The 5694-nt window shown below is 43.1% G+C and overlaps 1 long non-coding RNA gene across 1 annotated transcript in view; it reads right to left on the bottom strand.

Annotated features, from left to right (window-relative positions):
* Positions 1-840: 840 nt before the first annotated feature.
* LOC115030399 overlaps positions 841-5694 on the bottom strand; it is a 22820-nt gene continuing 17966 nt past the window's right edge. Inside the window, exons 2-3 of the long non-coding RNA XR_003836005.1 lie at positions 3689-3905; positions 841-1043 (exon numbers count right to left, since the gene is read on the bottom strand). This is a non-coding gene — a long non-coding RNA (uncharacterized LOC115030399). The remainder of the gene's footprint in view (positions 1044-3688; positions 3906-5694) is intronic.

Below are 5694 nucleotides of genomic sequence, written 5' to 3'. Positions count from 1 at the left end.
CCATGGAAGGAGTTACAGAGACAAAGTTTGGAGCTGAGACAAAAAGATGGACCCTCTAGAAACTGCCATACTCGGGGATCCATCCCATAATCAGCTTCCAAAATCTGACACCATTGCATACACTAGCAAGATTCTGCTAAAAGGACCCAGATATGGCTGTCTCTTGTGAAANTATGCCGGGGCCTGGCAAACACAGAAGTGGATGATCACAGTCAGCTATTGGATGAATCACATGGCCCCCAATGGAGGAGCTAGGGAAATTATTCAAGGAGCTGAAGGGATCTGCAATCCTATTGGTGAAACAATAATATAAACTAACCAATATCCCCCTGGAGCTCGTGTCTCTAGTTGCACATGAATCAGAAGATGGCCTAGTCACCCATCAGTGGAAAGTGAGGCCCATATGTCATGCAATCTTTATATGCCTCAGTATAGGGGAACGCCAGGGCCAAGAAATGGGAGGGGGTGGGTAGGGGAGTGGGTGGGGGACTTTTGCGATAGCATTGGAAATGTAATTGAAATAAATACCAAATTAAAAAAAAAAAAAAGAGCTCTTGCTACTTTTCCAGGGGTCAGAGTTGTTTCCAAACATCCATGTTGGGCAGTACACAACTACCTATAACTCCAACTCCAAAGGATCCAATGTCCTTTGTGTGCCTTTCTGGCCAGCCACACACAACCTAGAGACACATTAAAAAAGAAAACAAAACAAAACACAAAACAAAACAAAACAAAAAAAAAACAGTACTGTCCAATAAGACTAAAATGAAAGTAGGTATCAAATTATTATGCCATGTAGTAAATGAAGAGTCTATAATGACAAGTTGTCTCTTCAGCCAATCCACTTTATTCAGAGCTTTGGAAAATAAAATAATGCCACCACCTCATCTTTGTCCCCATTGTCTTCAACAGAGGTCATCATTAGACCCAGATGCTGGAAACTCCTGAGGAATAGCTCTTGCAGATCTTGTCCAACTCATTCTTTTGGTAGATAAGAAAAAGCTCCAAGAGATAGAGGGATTCCTTCACATCCAAGAGTCATACTGCAAAGGAATCACACAATCAAGACAAGAATTTAGGTGCCCAGGCATGATATCAATTATCATTTAAATAAAATACTTGAGGACACGATGAAACAAACCAGCTCAATGTCTGCAGATGTAGTCCATCCCCCAAACCTCATAAATCATTGTACACCCGTGTCTTGTTGGCTCCTTTTCCAAAATGAGAGGAGATAATATCTGCTTCTCCCCTCTCTTTGATGGGGAATTAAGTGATTTAGGAAATCTGATATTTGAGGAGTGAGTAGAGTCATCAAAGATAAGCATCAGAGACCAAGAATGTAGTATAATGGCTACTTAGCCATAGTGTAAAGCAATTAGCCTCGCATTAGATGGAGGGAACAGATGTCCAGCATCACTTCAAACCGACTCAAAAAGAACAGTCCCTGACAGCTCAGATGCGCTCCAGAAGAGGCTCATTTAGGTTCTCACAGGGGGTAGCTGGAGGAGAAAGGCATATAACACCTCAAAGCAAAACCCACAAGCCCTTCCATTAGTTGTCCAGGCAAACCAAAGTAAAAAGCCCAACCAAACAGGAGTGTGTTTCTGTTCTCAAACACTTCAGAAATGATCAAATGAAACCAAGATCTGAGCCTGGCAGTGGTGGTGCACACCTTTAATCCCAGCACTTGAGAGGAAGAGGCAGGTGGATTTCTGAGTTCTAGGCCAGCCTGGTCTACAGAGTGAGTTCCAGGACAACAAGGGCTACACAGAGAAACCCTGTCTCGAAAAACCAAAACCAACTAACCAAACAAACAAACAAAATAAGATCTGGTAAAATGGATCTGGTTGGTTGTATATGCATTGCAGAGGCAGCAGAGATCTACATTTGAGTTTTAAAAGTCCATCTCGGCTAGTATAACAGAAATGCACAGTTAGTAGTTCTCTATAAATCAAATCCCTGTGCATTTCAAAGAAGATCTCCCTGGAAAACTAACCATGAGGGAGAAGACCAAGAGAATCTCCTGGTGCCTAAACTTGCATATGTGCTTGGCTCTTCTGTGACATTCCACTGTAATTTAGTCCCAGCATAATGGTGGAAATGCTGACCTGTGAGTCTAGAAGAGATAATGTACTGTTTTCTCCCCCTTTCTATTCTCCCAGTTTGGGCTGAATTTCACACTCCTTCCCCTGCTATCTCTTTCAGCTCTTGACACCCTCAGTTTCCAAGTCAAGGTTACAGGCTCCTCCAAGAGATCCCTCAAGAAGAGGGATCTTGAGTTAATGAAAGAAGAGTGTCCTCCCTAAGAGCATGTGGAGATATTTGAGGAGAAGACCTAGACTAGGCTTCCTCAGGGGTATCTATGTGGAGAACGACTAGGAGAAATGGTAGAGTAGCAGAAACTCTCACTTTTGAAATTCAAATCAATACAACAGCTCAAGTCGTTAACAACCAGAACAATCGGGTTCACAAATGCACCCAGTGCTATTTGAAGGGATAAATAGTAATGCTGAAATCTCCCTCACACTTCCTTTTGTCGTATGCAAATTACCTTTAGCTGCCTTTGGCCTCCAGACATATGATCTGATGTTGTCCCCTTAAGGGACTCAAAGCATGGTAACAAGTATGGTATTGATCCCTGCCACTCACACCAACCTCTCCAGCCAGGAATACGGAACAAAGCAGTGGGCATCTTTGAGGCAGAAAAGTTGAAAATGGTGGGAGATTTTAAAATGGTGTTGTCTGCCGTAATTTGGAGCTTAGATCTGTCTGTGGTATATGTAGTTGTTAAGCATTAGTAACAAGCCCTGGCTAAATCCCACCACTTAAAAAAGGTACCCAGGGAGGACTCCCTGAAGCATACAGAGCCACCAAAGGGTTCTGCTCTCGATGGAGAGGGTTCACAACTGGGAAGGGTTGGTGACAGATGAGAACTATAGCGGCAGTTCAAAGGCTGTGCTTCTTGAAACATTTTAATGTTCTACCTCTGCTGGAATCATCTGTGTCCAAAATAACAAATGGCCCATACTTTTTCCCCACTCTGGACTTTGGGAGGGTAGATTTTTTTTTTTTAGTAGGTGGAAATTGGCATGGAAATCACTAAAGAGGTCTAGAGAAAATAAAATCAGCCACTCAGAGCTGCCAGCAGCCCCTGTATCCCCTCTAACTGCTATTTCCATGGCAGAGGATTTTTTATCCCCTTCATTTTAAAACATTCTGGGATATTTTCATGGTGTTGTGGCTAACCATTTTTAGTCAGTTAAAAAATGCCTTCATCACCTCCCACCAGGAAACTCACGGAACACACTGTCGGAGATGCTGAAAGTTTTCTCCATTTTCTTTTTAAAAATATTAGTGGTGAGCATTAAAAGGGAAGGAGATGCATCTCATTTGCCTTTCAGAAAGTATAGCCAGACATTAACTGTTGCAAAGGAACCTGTGACTGCAGGTATGGGCAGAGCCATCGTGAGTGGCAGGGCTGGTGCCAGGCTCTTCATCCCATGGAGTAGGTGCAAAGAAGGTGCCACCCTGTGCGCATGCCATAGGATTTGGGTGGGATGGCTCAGACTGACAAAATTAAAATGCTGTGGCTCTCAAACAGAAGGAGAGCTGGTGCCTGGTGGGTGAGGTAAGAGGCGCTGAGAACAGAAAACTCGGCTTGGCATGAGGAAGGGAGCCAGCCTACCTGCTGATTAGCAGTGGTGGAGCACAGTTTCTATTTTGTCCCTTCTCAGTTTTCATCTCCTTCTAGTGATAAAACTCAGGGTTGTCTTCTTTGCATCCAGCTTCCCTCTAAGACAAGGAGAGAGTGGCTGTAGCTGTAGGTGAAAGAGCGTCCCACGATGGTCTGGGATGGTTTTATTGCTTCTCCAGGCAGACTCTGAACAATCTAGGAAGCCCTTCTGCATTTAGGAGAAATTGTGAGTTGGTGAGAGGTGACATGAATTGTTTTGCTATGCTCTCTAAAGCACAGTCAAGGCCCAATAGTGCCCAACCTTCATAGTGCTGCGAGCCTTTAATATACTTCCTCATGTTGTGATGACCCCAACCATTAAATTATTTTTGTTGCTATTTCATAACTATAATGTTGATGCTGTTATAAATCATAATGTAAATCCCTGTGTTTTCTCTTGGTCATAAATGACCTTTATGAAAGGGTCATTCAACACTCAAAGGGGTCATGTCCCACAGGTTGATAATCACTGGCCTAAAGGCTCCAGACAAGAACAAGATCCCAGGTAGTAGGCACTGCTGTTCTCCCCCATGGTGGCTCAAAATGTAAATGAATGCAATAGGAATTTTTTTCCTTTTGCTAATGAGATCAAGAAAGCAAATGGTAGGGGAGGGTCAATAAAAGCAAAATCCAGAGAAATCTATCCTTTATAGAAAGACTTTGGGGAGCAGTAGAAACACAGAGAGATCCTATCTACAAAAGAAGGTAGAAGGACAGGACTCACTCTCAGAGCTGTTCTCTGACTTCCACATGCAGGTATTAACATTCTCAATGATTTCTAGTTTTTCTATAAAAGCTTTGCGTCTGTAAGCATCATGAAATTTTTGTCATGTTCTTCATGCTCTTTGTTTTCTGAGTTTATCTGTGACATTAACCTCCAGTTGAAAGCAGACAGATGGTTTAGGCTTCCAGTGACTCTTATAGATTTCACCTCCAACTCCCCATTCATTGTACAAGAAAGGAATTTACTACCTGCAGGAGACATCTAAAAACTACTGCACAGACTGTGAAGCCCAAGATTTTCATTTCCTTCCTTACTTTCACACTCTGGAAAGATTTGTCAGTGAAGATACGCGATCAGTGATGGGCAGTGCCATGACTAAATTTTGTTGCTAGAGTTCTAGGCACCTCTCAAAATTCATAAATGGATGTCTTGACCATGAGACCCTAATGAAAATGGGGTGATTGTGATTGTCACATGATCATGAGATCATAAAGGATCGGGTCACTAACCAACATTACGGACATTGTTATGAATCGAACACTTGTGAAGTTGTGTGTGTGTGTGTGTGTGTGTGTGGAGAGACAGAGAGAAGAGAGAGAGAGAGAGAGAGAGAGAGAGAGAGAGAGAGAGGAAGAAGGAAGAGGAGGGAGAAGAAAGGTAGGACTTATCAAGGAGATCTCCAAAGATTCCATCGGAAGAGTCTTCAGAACCGGCAGAAGAAACCAGCCCTAACATCTGTCACCTTGATTTCAGATCTGTAGCCTCCAGAGTTTCCAGGCAATATATTTGTTACTTTACTTCCTCAGCATATAAAGATTTTCTTTTTTCTTTTTTTGGATTTTTTATTAGGTATTTATTTCATTTACATTTCCAATGCTATCCCAAAACTCCCCCACACACTCCCCCACCCACTCTCCCACCCACCCACTCCCACTTCTTGGCCCTGGTGTTCCCCAGTACTGAGGCATATAAAGTTTGCATACCAATGGGCCTCTCTTTCCACTGATGACCAACTAGGCCATCTTCTGATACATATGCAGCTAGAGACACCAGCTCTGGGGGGGTACTGGTTAGTTCATATTGTTGTTCCACCTATAGGGTTGCAGATCCCTTTAGCTCCTTGGGTACTTTCTCTAACTCCTCCATTGGGGGCCCTGTATTCCATCCAATAGCTGACTGTGAGCATCCACTTCTGTGTTTGCTAGGCCCCAGCATAGCTTCACAAGGGACAGCT

The sequence above is a fragment of the Mus caroli genome, chromosome 2, assembly GCF_900094665.2.
Source record: "Mus caroli chromosome 2, CAROLI_EIJ_v1.1, whole genome shotgun sequence".
NCBI classification, from domain to species: domain Eukaryota; kingdom Metazoa; phylum Chordata; class Mammalia; order Rodentia; family Muridae; genus Mus; species Mus caroli.
Note: the sequence above shows the minus strand (reverse complement) of the source record. Positions and strands in the feature narration are given on the sequence as shown.